Source organism: Mustela erminea, chromosome 5 (genome assembly GCF_009829155.1).
Source record: "Mustela erminea isolate mMusErm1 chromosome 5, mMusErm1.Pri, whole genome shotgun sequence".
NCBI lineage: Eukaryota > Metazoa > Chordata > Mammalia > Carnivora > Mustelidae > Mustela > Mustela erminea.
The window spans coordinates 9847587-9868777 of NC_045618.1; the positions used below are offsets into that span (position 1 = coordinate 9847587).

Sequence of the window (21191 nt, forward strand, 5' to 3'; positions counted from 1 at the left end):
AAATTAATGGCAAACAAACAAACAGATGGGGTGCCTGGGTGGCTCAGTTGGTTAAGCTCCCGACTCTTGAGATGTTTTGGCTCAGGTCATGATCCTAGGGACGCGAGATGGAGCCCCACACTCAGTGGCGAATCTGTTGGAGATTCTCTTCCTCTCCCTCTGCCCCTCCTCCCATTCTCTCTCTCTGTCAGAAAATGAATAAACAAATAAAAGGGCAGGAGAGGAAGGTAAGAGGTTTGGCATGCTCTTCCCGAACTTTCCTGGGATAAGAATTTGGGTTCAAAACTAGGCATGCAGTGTTTTTCATAATATTAGCCTTTGTTTTCTTAAATTATTAGCACAAATTTTTATTTTGCCTTCAAAGCAGAAGAATGGAAAAGAATGGAGAGAAAAAAGTCAGGGAGAAGGAAGAGAAAGAGGAATAAGACCAGAAGTAAAGCAATTACAAACTGGGAGAACAGAAAACATATGTAAAGGCAGGTTCCATGTTTTCTTTCTTTCTTCTGCATTTTATTAGGTTCTCTTCCATAGGAGGAAGACAAATGTCAGAAGGTACTCGAGAAGTCCTCTGGAAAGTGGAAACATCCTGGTCACGATGACTTTAACCACCTTTATCCAGGAAAGCTGAGGTCAATACTCCCAGAGGCCAGAGCAATTTCAGCACTGGGGCAGAGTCACGGAGATGACGACACGCTCTCAGACTGGGAAGCCTTCAGCGCATTCCTAACCCTGTTCTTGCTTTGGTAGTGGGGCTTTGGTCCAAGACCACAGGTAAACAGCCCCACTGTGACTTTGGGGGAAAGCTCTTGTCCTTCCGGCTGGTACTGCCCACTGCTGGAGACCCCGCTTTGATAGGGGGCACGAGTTAAGCAGGAGTTTCTCATCACATCAAGGATGTGTATCTTGTGAGCCGGTATGCAAGACTGTGAGTTTGTGTTTGCTTCCGAGATTTTTGAGGACACGTCTACGATCTAATGTCAGATATAATCATACTGGATGGTTTGTCTGTGATTTTGCATCATCTTCATGTCGACTTCCCTCTCGCAGTGTGGGTGCTGGAAGGAGACACATTTCAGTTTCCCAAAGAGACTTCTGGTTGGGCATGAGGGACTGAGCCAACCAAATGGAGTCATTGTTTGTCTTTAAAGGCCACGTTGCCAATACAAAGAGAAGTCATAGGAGAAAAGACCCTGGAGAAAGCAAGTCCATACCATGTGCTCTGGTTATTTTTGTGTCCCTTACAGTTCCCTTTGAGGGATGTAGTAACTAAAGACAGTTGAGTTAGGGCAAGATTACTGGGGAAGGAGGAGAGTGTGACTGGGCTCTAAGAAGGATACCTAACACTTGCACAGTGCGCTCAAGGATTTTCACAAGTATTATTTTGTCTGCTCAATAGTCCTCTAGAGTTACTAGGAGTAGCCCCATTTTACACATGAGGACTCAGGATCAGAAAGGTTAATTGGCTTACTTGAATTCCCAGAGCACAAAGGTGACCTGGGTGCAGACTCTGGCTTCATGATGCCAACCAAATGAGAGGGCCATCAGACCAGCATCACCCTCCTCACATGGCTGCGGGTCTAAGTGGAGGCAGGAGACAAGGATTAGTAAGAAACTCTAGCCACATCCAGAGCTAGTCTGAACCTCCAGCGTGCTGCTCACAAATGAAGCTTACACCTACTCTACTGAATGCTTTCGTATAACTGAAATAACCTGAGTGAGAGACATTATATTCTGCTCAGTAATGACAAGACTCTTCCATTCGCTTCTCTGCCCTATGCTCTCTCAAAGTCTGTGTTCTGACTGGTGCTGCGTCTCTTCTTTCTACCAAAGATTCAATTGATATGAAAAGGTAGGTTCATTTATAACAGGGACTCTGCCTATGGAGACAGGGAAGCTAACATCATCCCAGTTCTTGGGGAAATAGGGGTCACAGATCCATCCTCTATAAGAGTATGGGAAAGATTGACTCTGATAATGCATTTATTGTGCTCAACATAGAGTCAGAGACAGGACAGTAGGTATTATTAGTTATAACTCTTACTCATCCAATTTTAAACCAGCTGTGATTACAAGTGCGTCACTAGGTCTCGACCTCGGCAGCTCATTGCTGACACACCTGCACCAGCTTCCAGCTTCAACGAACACAATTCCTGAAAGGTCTGGTGCCAGGGTGTTAGAGTGTCAGGACTGCCCACGTCTTTCTCTTTCTCAGAATTTGTCTCTGCTTTTTACCCCAGGACAACTGGCATCGTTAAGATAAACTAATATAAAAATGTAAAATACTCTTGCCTCAAAAGTGCTGTGAGTGTTGAGTACTAATGCCAGGCCTATCTCAGCGACATCATCCCAACCTCAAAGCCAACTATGTGCTTGTTCAGGCCCAGCCCTCCCCTGAGAAACCATAGAGTTAAGCCTCATGCCCCTGTCTCTGGGCCCAATCAGTCCTGGAAGAGAACCTCCCCACTGTGATCCCTGGGGGCAGACAGTGCTTAATTGATTCTAATGAACACAGAACCGTCAGCCCCTGCTCACCCCTGCGATGTGGCCCAGGGGGTTAACCTTCCGTCTCCTGGTTAATCGGTTTCCTCCCCAGGCTGAATTAAGCCTCAATTTTTATTTTTGATTGAATCTGTCTTTGCTGACAGATGTTTTCTGGGCAACCCGGAAAGTCCTCAGCATGTGATAATGTGATGAGGCCATAATGAATCCATAACTCTTCTGCGGGAATTTTTTTCTGGAGGCTTTAAGAGATCAGGGCTGCACTGTCACAAGGGCAGTTGCTGAGCTGGTGAACCACTGACTTGATAGCTCTACAGAAGTGTTGCTGCTCTGAGCATATCCTGCTTTTTCTCAGAGGCAAGATGGGGGCTGCGGGACAAGGTTAGGTCATCTTGGATTGAAATCTTAGCGTGGCCGCTTACCAGCATAGCTCATCTTGCTGTGGAGATCATATTAACAACAGCAAGAATCGTAACTAATAGCTATGGTTCTTTTATATCCTCGGTACTCCAAATGTGGCCTCTGGACCAGCAGCATCAGCATCTCCTGGGGGCTTGCTTGAAATACAGAATCTCAGGCCATACTTGGGAATCTGCCTTTAACTGAAATCTCTACATAAGTTGTATACTCTTGAAAGTTTGTGAAGCACCTGTAATTAGCTTGTCTGTTTCTCATTATAGTACTGACTATTTCTGGAAGGTATTCCTGGCTCTTCTTCCTTCTCACCTCCACTGCAAAGACTTGGTGACGTTAGCTCCCGGTCCGGAAGCTAGGCCACATAGCCATCCTCTGATAGGCTGGCATCTTGTTCCCTTTCTCTTGGCAGGTATCTTCGAGTTTCCTAGGACAGAGAGGGGATGAATTCAGGATTTTCACCCTTTTTTTCCTTTTCTCAGGAGAGCTGCATAAATGATCTCATCTCTGGAGGACTAGACTAGAGGTTTCACAATTTATTTGCTTTGGAAAAAGAAGGGGTTCTGATTCATAAATACATTTTTTAAAAGGATGAGCATGTTTATTGTTAACGACCAGTTTCTACGGTTTTGGTTTCTCAGTAATAAGGATGATAAATCACAGAGGACAGGAGCATGGTAGAAGTATTTAAAAAGGAGAGAAACATGGGATCAGCACTGAATAAACAAGAATATATTTAAGTACCATGATCTTATCATTTCAGGATCCAATTTTTCGACAGATGTAACTGAGATCTTATTACACGTTCCTCAGAGGACAGATCAGATAAAGAGTACGTGACACCCACACTGCCTTTTCAACCTTATCTCGGGCTTCAGACTGGGTATACCATGAGGAAATTGCTTGGGGACAAGATGGAAAGCTTCTGGGGCATCTAGCTCGGTGAAGGCCATGGAGAATCAGATTACCAAAGCAGCATCTTTCACCTGATTAATGTCCCTGAGAGTGACTTGAAGAAACTACTGAAAAATGGATTTGTGGCTACATTTTAGGGAGAGAATCCTGGAGAAGAGAGAAGGAGGTGCACATACCTCAGAGAAACTACTGCCCACAATGGAAAGCATATTAGTGCTTTATAGGTGCGTAGCAAACTACTTCAAAACTAAGTGATTTGAACAGCAGTGTTCATTTATTATCTCACACAACTTCTGTGTGTCAGGAATTCAGGAGCCATCGATTAGGCTGGGTGGATCTAGCTTAGGGTGTCTTAGGAGGTCATGGTCAAGATACTGGCAGGTGCTGCTGTCATTTAAATGGCTTGAATGGGGCTGGAGGATCCATTTCCAGAAAGATTCAGTCACACAGCTGGAAAGTTGGTGCTGCCTCTTGGCAGGATGTGGACTGCTCCAAATGGCTTTCAACATGGCGGCTGGCTTTCCTCAGAGCAGATGATCCACGAAATTGAGACACAAATAACAATGTCTTTTATGACCTAACATCAGAAACCACACGTTGTCACTTCCTCCATATCCTATCGGTTCTAGAAGTCAGTGCTTTTCAGTGTGGGAGGAGATGTTACAAGAGTGTAAATAATAGTCAACAGAGATCACTGGCAGGCATCTTTGAGGCTGGTTACCACAGAAGATAAAATGTAACTATTTAGGGACCCAAGGAGAGGTGTCCTGCCTGGATTCCTAACTTTCTCCTTAATTGTGTTCCTTTAGGTCATTTGTAATTTCTTAGTCGTCTCCGTTTCTTATTCTCTGAATAGATGATCTAGAATAGATGTTAGACTAGATGACCTCAAGCGTTGGGATGCTAGAGGCTCTTAAAATGATGGAAAGGTCAGAGCTTTGACAGTCTGAGGACATCTTCAAATTGCAGTCCTCTGTCACTTGCTGGAAGACCTAAGGCAAGTCACTTGCTGCTCTGAAGAAGGAATTTCTGCTCTCAAGTGGGGACAGGTCTGAGGGTTAAACCAGATCATGGGTATGGAGGTGTCTTGTAAATCAAAGGTACATGCATGTGTAAGGTGTTGTCTTATCTCCTCACAAGGAAGTTGAAGTAGAGGCACCCAGAAGGCAGTTTCATTACCATGCAAAATAAAGTCACCTGTGCTCTGCAGTGCATTACGAGCCCTCCAAATATGTTCTTCTGACAGCCTAGGCTATGAGCTTTTGAGTAATGCCAGGTGGTGACTATAATAGAAGCTAAAATCCTTATTATTTCATATGTGTATTTTACAATTTATAAACAGCTTTTACTGACATTATGTTATGTGGGTCTTGGTTTTTTTATGCCAACATAAAATAACTTTTTTATGAAAGCACTTTTTAAGCCAATAATCTTAAAAAATGTGAAGGTATACCATTCATGCTGGTTGTTATTTTTATGATTGATTATCATCCTCTCCCATGAAGTAGATTAAGTCGGCCAGTTAGGTCCTATCTTTATTTTTCTATCACATGAGAAATTTATGTCTTAGAAAAGTTAAGTCGCTTATCTAAGGTCACAGAGCTACTTAGAATGAACCTGTGGAGAGATGTCTTATGTCTATGATTATATTTTATTTTTAAGAATCCTGTTCTAAACTACTAAGATTAAGAAGACCACAAAAGGAATCATAACTATTATTACTATTAAATTCTATGAACACATGTTATATTTTTCATGCCAAGTGCTGGAGTCAAAAAGAGGAAGGGACTGGTTTTTGGTTCACTCGCTGGTGGACATGGTGCATAGGGGCAGGCTAGAGGTACAGATACGTCATTTCAAGGTAGTATGTGACACATCTCTTTGCAGAAGTTTATAAAAAGTATGTGCTTTGGGGGAAAAATTGAACAAAAGAGTCTTCTGATTGAGGATATGAAAATAGGGGAGTGGTATTTTGGGTGGACTTTGAAGGTAATAAGGGAGTTGCTACATAGATGAAGGTGAAATGCATTGTGGCAGAGTGGGGAGCGTGGCAGCAGGATGCTTGTTTCAGAAGGGAGGGAGAGGCGGGGGCTAGACTTGAATGGGCTTATAGGCATATCACAGGTATTTTGGACTTCGTTCCATAAATGGTGGAAAACCACTGGCACATTAAAATATTTATTTTCCTGATTATAAAAGTATATACACGGCTTTTGAACAGGGTAATGGCATGAAGAGGCCATTTTAAGCAATAATGTGTCATAGCTCAGGGGTCAAGAAGCATTTTTCACAAAGGGCTAGATTGTAAATATTTTAGGCTTTTCTGGCCATATGGTCTCTGTGGCAAATACTCGACTATGCAGTTGTAGTAGGAAAGCAGCCACAGACGATATGTAAATGATTACATATGGCTGTGTTCCAATAAAACTTTATTTATGGATGCTGAATTTGAATTTTATAAAATTTTCACATAACTTCATCGAATTTTCACATGTCATGAAATATTATTCTTCTCTCGAATTTTTTCAATCATGTAAAAATGTGGAAGCCATGCTTGGTTCATGGGCCTTCCAAAAACAGGTGATGGGACACATTTCACCCACAGGCCATAGTCTGCCCATGCTATAGTAGCTTCTTGAAATTCCATCACCATCGTTACCTGTGTGGTCTTGGAAAATGCATGCACACACACCGGTCATAGGAAACACAGACTTCTCAGAGCAGCCTTCTGCTTTGTAATATTCTTCTCCAGGTCACATCTGGTGTTGAAACACCCTCATACATAGTAGAACTGAAACAAGCAAGGGGAGCATGCATGTTCATTCAGACCATCTTCCCCTCAGGTTCCCAAGCTTCTGTGGGCAGGTAGGGGGACTCCTTGAATTTCTGACTCAGACTTTATTCATGTGTCTCTGCACTGGCCATCCCAGGCTGGGGGTCTTGTGGCTGCAGTCAGGCTGGTGGGTGAAGTAGCTTGGCTCAGAAGATACAAAAACATACATGCCACTTTAGGTGGTGATGGGAGAGCTGGGTGAAGTGGAGACATGTGGGTCTGGCATATGAGATCGAGCAACTTAAGATCTAATCTTGTTTGGGGGAAATGTTTATTCAAGTCCTCTGCCCCCATTTTAAAATCAGATGATCTGTTTTGATGCCATTGAGTTGTAGGAGGTCCTTATGTATTTGGGATAGTAATTCCTTCTTGCAGTTTGAAAATATTTTCTCTTATTCTGCAGTTTGCCATTTTACTCTGTTGATTGCTTCTTTGGCTGTGCAGAAGCTGTTTAGTTTGATAGAGTCCCACTTGTCTAATTTGGGATTTATTTCATATACATTAGATGTCAAATCCAAATCCAAAAAAACATTGCCAAGCCCAATGTCATGGAGCTTTCCCCCTATATGTTCCTCTAGGGGTCTTATGTTTAAATCTTTGGTCCAATATATTTTTGTCCATTAATGTTGATAAGTACTCATAGAAATGTACAGAGTATCTTATCTCATTGATGATACTTATAGTCATGTTTTGTACATGAGAAGAAGCAAAGTTAAAAGGGACACAGTGTTCTGGTTAGAATCATGGAACTAATTGATGGCAGAAGTTGGGACTTACCCCAGATCATTAGACTCCAAATTCTATTCTTGTTCCCTCACCAGTCCCAGTCTTTTAATATTTGATACGTTTTTTTAAAAAGATTTATTTGAGAGAGAGAGAGAGAAAAAGCAAGAGCACATGAGTGGGAGGGGCAGAGAGAGAAGGAGAGAGAATCTCAAGCAGATTCCCTGCTGAGCATGGAGTCCAACTCCAGGCTTGATCTTATAAACCTAAGATCATGACCTGAGCTGAAACCAAGAGTCGGACTCTTCTCTGCCTGCACCACTGAGGTGCCCCATTATTTTATATATTTTGAATGGGGTTGAGGGAGGCATGAGGGAGAAAGGAGAATTGAATGGATCAACCAAGAGTCTGCCTTCTTCCAAACAAGATGTGGCAAGGATATATTCATTCTTCTAAAGAGAGAGACCAGCTTTCTTGATCTATTTTTACTCCCTGCCTGCCCCTTCCTTCCTCCCCACCCTTGTCTCTCTCCCCATTCCTCTTGCTACCTACTACCTGCAAATTCAAGCAACTATTACTATGTCCAGGCTAAGAGACATAAAAGCGAATGATATCTTAGCAGATAGGATCTTAAAACACAACAAACCAAGTATTTGAACTTCAGTAACGGGTGGCCAATGCAGATTCTGTTTTTCATCAGTTATATTTTTGGCAAAGAGGGAAGGACAGAACTGAAGGGACCATATATATATATATATATATTTTTTTTTATTTTTTATTTTTTTTTTTTCAGTCTGCTATAAGGACCCCCCTGCTTTTGTTTAGCATGGTGAAGCAAGAAACTAGGAGCAAACATGAACATTCTCTAGTTTCATTCCTTCTCCTATCTAAATCAGGTATGTCACTTCTAGGGCCATCAGAGAGTACTTACATATATGATTATCTTCCAGGCTTTTTGACAGGTTGGAAAGCTTTCTGAATGAGTGATCTGGGTCCCCACTTTAGTTGGCCAGACTAAGAATGGTACCCTAGAAGCCATAGCTGCTGATTATATTTTCTCAGATTGTGCAGAATTGAGTTATTTCCTCCCTATCCTCTTCTTTTTATCTTCAGCCATATCTGATACATACAGTCTCATTACACACCTTTCATCCTCCCTCTGCAACATGGAGCTTGGGCCCCACTGCTTTCCCATGAGAGTGCCTCGGTGGGGGTGGTCCTGTCGGCTGTCTGTTGTTTACTCCTCAACCAGTTTCAGATGGGGGTCAACTCTTCTTCACATCTCTAGACTCATCCCAAACCATTTATAAGTAGTCTATGATGTAGGAAAGATGTCAGGGTTTGAAGCCGACAGCCAAGAAAGAATTCTTGAGACATCGTTGGTGCAAAGCGGTGGTTTTATTAAAGCATGAGGAGAGGACCCATGGGCAGAAGGAGCTGTACTGGGGTCATGGGGAGTGGCCCATTATATACCTTCAAGCTGGGAGGGAGTTAGGGAGAGCACAAGTCTCTGGAATTTTGGAAGCAAGACTTCCAGGGCCTTGAGGGGGCTAACTATTTTTGGGAAAATGTCATTTATTATCCTCTAATAAAACCTCAGTCATGAGATCCTTCAGATGTATATCAATGGGCCATATGCTTGGAGGATGATTGCCAACATGTATCTTGTAGGGTTTAGAAATAAAGGAGATTTCTAAAGGAATTTTTATATGGTAAAGTAGGCTTACAGGATCTAGGAAGGGGGTTTCCAGCTAGGATTGCCTTCTGCCCTTAGCAAAGTGTCAACCCCAAGGCAGTTGAGTCCCTAGAGAAATGTTACTCTGCCTGTTTCAAGGACTTGTCAATAGGCTGTAGGTAGTAAGGAAATTTAATAATTTTTCTTTTGCCTTTGTTTCCCACATCAGTCTAGATCTTCACGATGAATCTGAAGATAGAAAGAAGAGGGAGGTACACTGTGCACCCTGGAGCAAACTTCTCAAATCCCTGTGGACATATTCTCTTTTTCCAGTCTTTTTCTCTTGTTACCTCTTTCCTTCCCCACCCCCTTTCTCTGATGCTACCTCCATGTCTCTATTCTTTGGTCCTTCCTTCTTCTGAATCATCTTCTAGGTCTTTTAACCTCTCAACCCTGTGAGACGAGCCATTTGGATCCACTATGCTTCTACTTTCAAGATCCTCCAGATACTAGGATCTTCCCTCCTTAGAGAGCTGTGTGGGATATTAATGACAAAAATTTGTTCTGTCATATTTAGAAGACTTGATTTCCTTTCTTCATTTTGTCATTCACAAGCTGTGTGATATTATGCAAAATACTTTACATCTTGGAAACAGTTTCCTTTCTATAGAATGAAACTCACATCTGTTCTGCTCTCTGGAAGATCGTCAAAATATAAAATCATCATGCAAATATGTGTGGAGTACTGGCCATGTCCCAGGCACCATGCTGAATGCTTTAGGCATGTAGTTCCGCTTACCTTATGATGTTGGAACTAGTATCATCCCCATTTCACAGACAAATTGAATAACTGAGCTACTAAGTAACTTGCTGAAGGTTTTCTAGCTTATAAGAAGCAGAGCCAAGATCAAAATTTGAGATATGAACCTCAGTACAGAAAAGGTGCTATTACAGAGACTCTATGGTGGTACCTGGCCCAGGTAAGGGTTCATACCTATTTGCTTACTGAATCAGGGAAATAGATGACATGCTTTTCTGGTAGGATGATGAGAGGTATTGTGTGAATTTCCAAAAAAAAAAAAAAATCAGGATAATGTGAAATTACTCACTTTATTAGTTTTATGGATATTTGACTGTGCTATGCATGAAGGATGTCTCATAGAGGCATGCCGGTCTAGTATAGTGGCTGTACAAGGAGACCAAGATTTAGGAAATTAAATTTTCTAAGCCTTCCCTTTTCATCTGTACTTCTTATAATTCTGATTTATAAAAACATCCTTGTTATAGGTTGCTGTAAAGGTTCAATGAAGCCATGCAGGAGAAATGTTTAACATATGGCTTGGCATATACTAATCACTCAACTCATCTTGTCTGTTAATGACAGCCATAATACTAGTGAACTAATAATGAATTGCTAAAATACCAGCGTGAAATTTCAAATGAGTTTTGATTTTGTACTGCTCTTCTGTATAGTGGCTGCATGATTTTTAGGGTCTCCATTGAATGGTTTGACATTGGTAGAGAGTGTTTTGAATGAGAAGCCAGAAGACTTGTGTTTACATCACTTCTACAACTTCCATGTTTTGTGAGTTGGAGCAAGTTACTTTTTTCTAAATGAATCTCATTAGTAAAAGTAAGAATGAAAACACCTGCCCTTCCTCCCTACCCCTCTAGTGTAAGGTTACCTTGATGCAGCGTTCACAGTGGGGCTTTATGGACTCTAAAGTGCCCTGCCCATGGTTTTTTGTTTTTTGTTTTTTGTTTTTTGTTTTTCCCTCCCTTCCATTTGAGAGCAGTGCTTTTCAGTTTCCCTTAAATGACCCAGCACTACAGCCTTGTTTAATAAACACGTATGTCGGGCGCCTGGGTGGCTCAGTGGTTTAAGCCTCTGCCTTCAGCTCAGGTCATGATCTCAGAGTCCTGGGATCGAGCCCCACATCGGGCTCTCTGCTCAGTGGGGAGCCTGCTTCCCCCTCTTTCTCTGCCTGCCTCTCTTGTCTATTTGTGATCTCTCTCTGTCTATCAAATAAATAAATAAAAATCTTTAAAAAAAAAATAAACACGTGTGTGCTAGAGCATTTGGCTAATACCAGGAACTGTGTTTGCCATCCATGTTTTCCCTTGAATGGCAAAGTGAGCCATTGTGAGCTAAACTGTAGCAGTGACATTTACAATAAGTTTATAAAAGCGATTGCTACCTTGCCTGTTTTGCTAGTGTGGCATAATAGAGACTACTTAAGATGATTTGATCAGTAAACCGATAGTTTGAAGGAAGGGTCATAAAGGAGAGTGAAAAAAAACAAATGTCTGAGATCCTGAATTTGCAGCCGGATTAAGAATAGCCTTTGAGAATACATACCATTTATTTCGGGGTGTGCTTAACACCAGTCACTTTCTAGGAACCTTCTCTAAATGCTTCTGATAGCTGTGTGATTTATGTTGGTAATATTGTGATATATAAGAAATCTATTTTTGGTCATTCAAATAATCAAAATATATTCCTTGTGTATCTGGTCCTTTTCTAGGGTTTTTGGCTTATAGTTCCTAAAACCCTTGAAATTTCCCATGATAAGGGTTCTGGAGGTGTTTTTTGTTATGTTAATGAGGTGACTTTTGGAAAGCTCTTAGGTAACCAAAGCATGGGGGGCTAGTTGCCTGGAGAACCAAGCCTGTGATTGTAAGGGCTGGAACTTTCAGTTCTACCCCTAGACTTCAGGGGAAGGCCGAGGGGCTGGAGGTTGAATCAGACAATGACCAATGACTTATTAACTAGTCATGACTATATAATGAAGCCTCCATAAAACTTGGGAGAGTTTCTAAGTTGGTGAACATGGAGGGGTTGGTGAGAATGGTACCCTAGGGAGGGCATGGAAACTCTGCATGCTTTCTTCATATCTCACGTGATGCAACTCTTCATATACCTTTTGATTCATATCCCTGACCACATCTTTACATGAACTGTAAACCTAAGTAAGTGGTGTTTCTCTGAGTTCTGTGAACCACTCTAGCACATTCACTGAACCTGAGCAGGAGGTCGTTGGAACCTCTAGTCTGTAGCCAGTAGGTCAAAAGCACAAGTAAGCCTGGGGCTTGGAACTGGCATCTGAAGTGGGGGTGGGGGCAGTGACCCTTGACCCTTTGGAGTCTGATGCTATCCCTGGATAGATAGTGTCAGAATTGAGGCGAATCCTTGGATTCCCTTCTGGAGTCCGAGAATTGCTTGGTGTTGTATGTGTGTGGGGACTCACCACCCCACCCCCACGTTGAATTGGGTAAGAACACCTAAAAGAAGGTATTACTATCCTTATTTTGTAGGTGAGGAGACTGAGGTTCAGAGGTGTAGGTCACCAGTCAGGCCACCCCTTGAATTCTGTCTTTCAGAGTATGGAACTGCCGCCTATCCAGTTTTATACGCCAAAGTACTCTGATGTACCCCTTCCTCTCAATTTTCAGATCCAATTTATCATGAAGGCTTAAATGATTTTAGTTCTTAGATATCCCTTACATTCTGTTCACTCCTTTTGTCCATGTCATCACTAGCTCTTGCACGAATCACGACACTGGACTTCTACCCATGTCCCGGTGTCCATGCTGCCCTCTGGTCTGTTTGTGCTTGGGTCTGATCATGTCCTACATCACCCCTGGCCCTCAGAATAAAGGCAAACCTCCTAACCATGGCCACAGGTGCCTCTTCATTTCTTAGACCTCTCCACGTGTTCCTCCTCTCTGTTCACGCTATGCACATTCCATCTCTCAGACCGGACATGGCCCATCCCAGGGCTGCGCCTTGCCCAGGATGCTGGCTCTCCCTCACTTCCCCACTGACCCTTCTGATCCCTGCTCCAGCTACCTTTCCTAAGGGAAGTCTGTGACCTTTGTAAGAAGAACAAGCCTTCCCGGTGGATGACCTTGTGGTTCTAGGGACCTTCCTTCTCAGCAGTTACAACAGTTGCATTAATTTGGGTAACAAGTGTGTTGGTGCCTAGCGATGCCTCCAAGGTGTAAAGTCAGGAAGACAGGGATGATGTCTGAGTTCCTAGAGCCTAGTGTGCTCAGCGAGATATTGTTGAGTTTTTGAGTGACTTGGGCAAGGCACTGCAGCTAGGAAGTGATAGATTTGGGATTTAAACTCATTTCTTTCTGACTCTAAAGACTTTGCTTTTAATACCATTCACTTTGGGGCAATGCTGTTCTAGCAGGAGGACTGATAAGTGTCCTTTATAGTAAGATCAAATATATTTTGGTTCTATCAGATAAAGTTTGATAAAAATGGATTATTAAGAACAGATTTGATAAGCAGAGCTTCCCACCCAAGGTTTGAGGATTTTACATCAAAGGGAAATGTAATGAAAATGGATCAACCTGGGCTGATGGGAGCAGGAGGGTGTAGGAGGGTGGCTCCCTCTTTACTCCTCTTGATCTTGCCTCTTCTTCATTCTGGCTGGACTCCCCACCCCAAGTAGAGTAAGATAATGATGAATTATCTCTTTTGGACTGTGTGTGTTGGCTTATGTGTGAGTGAAGCAAAGTCTTTGAACCAATGAAGTCATGCAATTAAAGAATTTGCAGAAAATTGCCAGAGTGCATTGGTACTTTGTCCCAGGCACCCCTCCCTGAGTCCACATTATCTCGAATTTGCTTCTATCTTGAACTGGCACTGTAGGCTATGGGATGGAGGGGAGGCAGGGAGAGGCCAGTACATAGCTCCTCGTTTCAATTCTGCTACACACAGCTGACTAAGTTTGACCAACCTCCTTAATGTGTCTGGGCCCCAGTTTCCTCATCTGAAAAATCAGAGTGCCTAAGCAGGCCTGAGTTCCTTTCAAATCGACACTCCATTACCTCTCTTCCCACTGTTGATATACTTATGGAAGCCACTGTTCTCTTCTTCTCTCTGGTGGGTGTTATGACTTCTATATTACAAAGGTGACATCTCCAACCTAAATGACCCCTCAAGGAAATTAAATCTTTAATCATTTCCACCTGGTAAGTGCAAAGTCTGAAGGAAAGAGCTAGCCATCAATAGCTCTGTAGATGGCTAATTAATTCAGTGGGATAGGATCCGTGCAAACACGTGCTTATACAGCCATAATTTGCCTTTCATTTTCCTTTGCAACTCAGAAGAAAGTGAATAATTTCCAATGAGCCTCTCATTTGAACATATTGAAAAAACATGTCATTAGCAAAAGGAGCATTTAGTAGCTCGATTACCGTATTGCTCCAAATATGTGGACCAGTTATTTTTCTGTTGGGGGTAATTAGCCGAGCAGAAAGCAAAGTCTTGAGACACCCAAATCCTTGTATGTCTTATATGGGTGTTGAGATAGCAGAGTGGGAAGGGGAGGGAAGATGAGGCCATTAAACAACAAGGGAACAGGTCAGCCATTAAACAACAAGGGAACAGGTCAGCTGCATTTCCTGTGGTTAGTCAGAAGCCTCTAAAGGAATGGAAATAAAGCTATCATGGAAATGTGTCTGTAGCATCTCATTAACCTAAGAAAAGTGCAAAATAGAGAAGGCTAAACCTGATGTAAATTTAAAAATTCAGTATTTCATTTGCTTCTCTGCCCTGATCCTTTCTTCCTGCCGTGTTCACTTTTTCTTTCTTCTTGCCTGCAGCCACACTGGCTTATCCACTCTGAAGGAGGTGACCTTGGTGAGATGCTTCAATTCTCTGTATTTTCCATTTGTACACTTTGGGTCAATAATCCTGGGTTTTCACACCTTGAGTCATTACTGTTCAGATCCCCTAAGATAATTGGTTACACATGTGCTTTGGAAAACTCATCACCTAGCACAGACGGTGGACAACCTCTGACCAGCAAGGGCAGCTGTTTCCTGGGGTTTGGTTGCCATAACGGGATGGACAGGAGAGCAGTGTCGGAGGAAGGGGTGGTAGAATTTTCCTGGATTCTTTTTTTTTCTCCAGAAAGAAAACATTGCTCTTCTATTTGAAGCAGCCTCTCTGCACAGGTGTGTGGAAATCCTAAGGTAGTCAGAGCTTTGCACTGATTCTAGAGCAGAGCATCAAGATTGCTGGGGCAGTGCGGTCATTTTCTATTACAGATTTTAGTCCACAGGCTGGTCACGGCCCCTCCTAATGTGCAAGAATCTTGTTGACAGTGGGAGTCAGAAGGCAGGGATCACATCTTTCTTTCCCTTTTGGCTGGGCAGTCCCAGGAGGGTGATGTGAAACATTTAATTGGAACATATATCAGTGGTAATAAGGAATCTATCTCTTAAAGCCTTCCTGGGAGAGTTCCTGACGATTTATAAAAGACACAGCATTGATTAAATGACTCATGCTTCCTTCTGCGTGGAGACAACTCAGGTCACGGGGCCATTTAGGACCTTATGTTCCCCCTTTGCCAATAACCCCCACTCCTGGAATTTATTTAGGGAATAGCTCATGCTATTTAACTCAATATTTTGATTAGCAGAGCTAGCATTCATGGAATATCAATATAAATTGCACTATCATACCAGACTTCATTTAAAAATTATCTGGCTCTAATTCAATTCTTCTTTAAGAACAGATTTTTTTTTTATATATAACTTAGTTTATCATTAGGGCCATGAACATTTTACAATGTTGGAAAAAATTATTTGAATTTCTTTTCATTTAAAACCTCTAGCCGTGAGGCACCAGGTGGCTTGGTTGGCTAGGTAACTGGCTTTTGATTTCACCTCAGGTCATGATCTTGGTCATGCGATGGAGCCCCATGTGGGACTCTGTGCTCAGTGGGGAGTCTGCCTGAGATTCTCTTGCTCCCTCTCCCTCTGTCCCTCCCCCTACTTGCTCTCTCTCTTTCTCTCAAATAAATAAATAAATCTTAAAAAAAAAATAAGACCTCTAGCCTTTCATGTAAGCCAACTTTCACAAATACTGTACTTTCCCACTATAGGAAAATTGGTATTCAAAGAAAAGTATGAGCAAAAAGCCACCCATTACCCAGACTTCAAAGATTAACAGCTGTTAATAGCTTAGTCTATTTCTGGTACTTTTTGCTGCACCTGTATTTCATAGTTTCATCATATGTCACAGAAATTGTATATATTAACTTTAAAATAACCCACTTTTATTGTTATAAATGAAATACATGTTTCATACATACAAATAGAACATAGAAAAATATAAAAAGGAAAATTAAGATCACTTAGACTCTTAAGATTTAGAAACAATCATTAAAATTTTGGTGTATTTTCTCAGAATATTCTTTCCTATATCTTTAGTCTTTTTTCTTCCTATTAAATTCTTCAAAAATACAGAAAAGATAGAGACTAACACAACTGACGCTAATGTATCCAACCTCAAAGTCTCAAAAATATGGATATTTTTCTATGTAGATTTCAGATTCTTTTTTATTTTTCTTTTGTGATTCAGTGTCTCTCCCTCCCCTTTTTTTTTTGGCAAAATAAAACATTGCAGATACAGCTGATGCTTCCTGTGCTCATTTTTATCTTTCCAAGATTGATCCATGTTGAAACGGGTAGCTCTAGTCTATTTAATTTCCCTGCTGACTAATATTCTACCATATGGACATAGCACACCATAAGTACTACAGTATTGCCATCTGTATTCCTGCGTGGGTCTCTTAAAAAGAATCTCTTACGTATGTGGTATTGCTAATGTGTGGGGCAGGCTTGTCTCCAACTTAACCAGGTATCGACAAACTGTTTAAAGCGATTGTAATAATTTGTGTTCCTATAAGTGATGTTGGGCAGCTCATTTTGGTTTGGGCTTTACTCAGTGTTATTATTAGACTTTAAAGTTTTTGCTTATCTTTAAGAGTGTAGAATGGCTTCTTTTGTTATATGTTACTTATACCTTATTATTGATGATACGAGTAACCTTTATTTCTAAGTCACAACTGGTATGGATCTGCTTTTCAATTTAATTCATTGATTGAGCACTATGTCAATTGCAAGACTCCCTGAGGTTGCTATGCAGGGCTGCTGCCAAATCTGGCTGCCCAGATCTGCCTTCTCCAACCCTATGGCACCAGCATCGATATTGCTGTCTTCTGGTTCTAGAGTTCTCCTTCTTCAGAGTCTGGGAAGGTTCTAGCTATAGAAATGAGCTGTGGTAAAAGGAAGGATTCTATTAAAGCAATTCTGTTGTCTTTTTACCTACTACTAATCATGCCAACCATAAATATACTTATAAAAATTACACAGGCTATAGATGACACCATGCAATATCGGAACATATACAAATCCTCTTCCATTTTTCTCCCCTTTGCCCAGTAAACAACCACTTTAGATAACCTGTGCTTTTTTCTTCCTATTTGTGTTTATGTACAAACCTGATGAATATTGTTGAATATGTCTCTTGGGCTCTTGTAATTTTGTAACTTAATGTTATCCGTCAACATCTGTGCAGGGTTCTACATTATGGAACAATAATAGAATAACTAACCTCATTCTTCTAATGATGGGTATTTATCCTGCTTTCAGTTTTCCATTATTATAAACAACTTGGTGGAAAATATTACTGTAAATGTCTTTGGACATCAGTGTAAGAATTGCCTCAAGAGACATTTCTAGAAGTCCTATTTACATGCCAATTTTAAAAAGTTTCCGGATGATTCAATGACTTCTAAGTCAGTTTAGACACAGTTCCTAGATTTTGTGAGCTTTATGTTTTGTGTAAAATGGCAGAAGTAATAGTAACTACCTGATAGGGTAGTTCTGGGGATTGAATGAGATAATGTGTATAAAGTCCATACACAGAGCTTGGACCATAGTAGAGGTTTAATTAATGTCAATTTTTTTCCACCTCTTTCTCAGCTGGCAAAAGGGAAATGTCGGGGGGGGGGGCGGGCGGAAAGGAAATGAAATACATTTCCACTCAGATCAGACTTTGGTCTAGAGCTGGCATTGTTCTCAAATATCTCTAATAGGTTCCCATGGAAAGAAAAAAATATTTTTCATCCAGAATGTAACAGGAAGTGTAACAAAGGGAAAACCCTTCAGTCCTCTGTGTGGAAAGCTATCATGTTGACATATTTCTCAAATGTAAAGTGAGGCATTAAGGCAGTTTTCAATGATTCTTGCTTTCTCACTATCAGCTTCCTCTGCTTTTATTTTCTCATCTGGGAATAACTGTAGTATTTGTAACAATTATAAAAAATAAAAATAATTTCATATAAAATTTCTCAAATGCATTAGATCTAGTAAGGAACAGTCAGAAATGGCTCATTTCTTCCCTCACCCTTCCGAGTTGCTCTGGGATTGATTCTTACCCATCCATTGGAACTAGTCTTTGGCATCCCATACTTTTTCTGAACAATTGTAGGGTTTAAGAAATCCTGTCCCATTTATAATTGCAAAATTAAAAAATGTCATCCAATTTAAAACTTATCCTCTCTTGCGTATTTTAATGAATAGCATAATCAATGGGAAAGGATGAAAGGAGACATATCTAAAATTCAGTGGATAATTTAAAATGGAATCATAAAAAATATTTAAGTATTCCAAAAGAAGTCAGAGAAAAAGGGAACAGGGGAAAAAGCTGGGAGGGCAAACAGAAAACAAACAAAATACCAAAACAAACAAAAAGCAAATGATGGACCTAACTCCAATCACATCAATCACCAGCAAATCAATATTTAATAACATTAACTGTTAATGAATTACCCACTCCAATTAATATGTCAAGATTGCCAGAATTGATTTAAAAACCCAAGACCCACTGCTATGCTGTCTATAAGAGATTCACTTTAAATATAAAAATACAGATAAGTTTAAATAAACATGTTGTAAAAATACACTCTAAAAATGAAGTGACAGAAGTTTGAAGTAGCTATATTAATATGAAATAAAGTGTGTTACAAGTCAAGAAAAAGAAGGATCTTTCATGACAGTAAATGAGTCAATTCATCAGGAAGACATAGACATTAAAGAAAAGTAAGTACCTTTGAATGACTATATGTAAGTATATGAGTATCTGTAAGTGATGAATCACCAAATTCTATGCCTTCAATCAATTTTACCATATGTGTTAACTAACTGGAATTTAAATAAAAAACTTGAAAAAAAGATAAAAAGAAAGTACCTACTAACAGAGCCTCAATCTACATGAGGCAGTAATAGATAATCCACAATGTTTATTGGTAATTTTAATACCTATCCCTGAACCAATCAATCCATCCACTAAAGGAAACTTAGTGAAGACACAGTTGAACAGAACTACACTATCAACCAACCTGAACGAACTTACAGAAGACTATACCCACCAACCACAGAATACACATATTTTTCCAAGTGCTTATGGTATTCACCAGCATAGATCATAGTTTGGGTCATAAAAAAACATGCAATAGTTTAAATCAAATTGAAACCATCCACGTATGTTCCTGGACCACAATAAAATTAAAATAGAAATTAACAATAAGATATCTAGGAAAGTCTCAACTATTTGGAGATGAAATATAAACCATGGGTCACAGAAAAATAAATCACAGGAGGATATAGAAAACATTGTAATCTGAATGATAATAAATAGAACGTATCAACATTTATAGAATACAACCATAGTAGGTCTTACAGGGAACTTTATAGCTATCTATGCTTATAATAGAAAAAGGGGAAAGTCTAAAATTAATGACCTAAAGAGGATAGGTGGAACTAAAAAGGCAAGGAAAACCCGAGGAAAGGAGTAGGAAGGAAATTATAAAAATAAAAGTGCAGGACCGGACAAATGAAAACAGAAAAGAAAGAAAATCAACCCAGCAATTGTTTTGTAACAAGGCAATTGGCTCTTTGAAAAGATTGGAATTAGTAACCCACTAGTTACGCTGAGCATGCAATAAAGGGGAGAAAGCACTAATTCTCCATATCGGAAGTGAAAGAGGGATGACCACCGCAGAGCCTATGGACACGAGGAGGATAAGAGTATTCCGAACAAGTCTAGAAGATGAGGTCCCACCTTTCCACTCCGGCTGCTGATCGTTTCCCCGCCTGCCTCCTATCGCCGAGGATCATCCATCCTTTGGTGCAGGGAAAAAAAAAAAGCAAGTAGCAGTGGTCAGGAGACAGATTTCCAGCACCACGTGCTTTGGAGGATTGCAGAACGTTTTTGAACATGACAGTGTTGGACTGAACTGCCAAGTGAAATTTGCTATCTACTTACCACCCGAGTCAGAAGCTGGAAAACGTCCTGCGCTGCATGGTTATCTGGTTTAACTTGCATGGAACAAAATTTTATATCAAAGTCTGGTTATCATCAAGCTGCCGCTGAACATGGCCTTGTCGTCCTTTCTCCAGATGACAGCCCTCCTGGCTGCAGTATTACAGGAGAAGACAAGAGCTAGGACTTTGGCACTGGTGCTGGGTTTCGAAGTAGATGCCACTGAAAATCCTTGGAAAACGAACTATAGAATGTACTCTTATGTAACGGCAGAGCTTCCCCAACTCATAAATGCCAGTTTTGCAATGGACCCCCTAAAGGAGGTCTATTTTTGCCCACGCTAGGGGAGGCCGCAGAGCTCTGATATGGGCTTTGAAGAATCCTGGAAAGTCCAAATCTGTGTCCGCATTTGCTCCAATTTGCAACTCAGCGCTCTGTCCTTGGGGGGGAAAAAAGTCTTTAGCGGATATTTGGGAACAGATCAAAGTAAATGGAAGGCTGATGTTGCTACCCGTCTTGTGAAGTCCTATCCAGGTGTTCAGCTGGACATACTACTTGATCCAGGAAAAGTGGCCAGTGGCCTACGGATGGACAATTACTACCTGATAACTTCTTAGCTGTCAGTACAGAAAAGAAAGTCCCTTTTGTTTTCAGATTACAAGAGGGTTATGATCATAGCTACTACTTCATTGCAGTCTTTAGTACTGAGCACATCAGACATCATGCAAAATACCTGAATGCATGAAAAACTTCAGATAAGAAAATTTCTTCAGGATTACAACACGGTAATAAACAGAACTGCGGGGGAAAAGGATTTCAAGACATTGGATTTCATAATGCTAAAAACGCATCATTCCACAGTTGCATCAATTTCTGAATAAATATATAAAACCTGAAAAAAAGAGATTATCATGATCAACTTTACGGTGGCAGATTCAACAATGTGGATGAAATAAACACAATTTTTGAAAATACATCTTGTAACAACTGATACAGGATCT

General features: G+C 40.8%; 1 pseudogene; it reads left to right on the forward strand.

The window, feature by feature from the left end:
* Positions 1-20078: 20078 nt before the first annotated feature.
* On the forward strand, positions 20079-20937 carry LOC116589795 (annotated as a pseudogene).
* Positions 20938-21191: the final 254 nt, after the last annotated feature.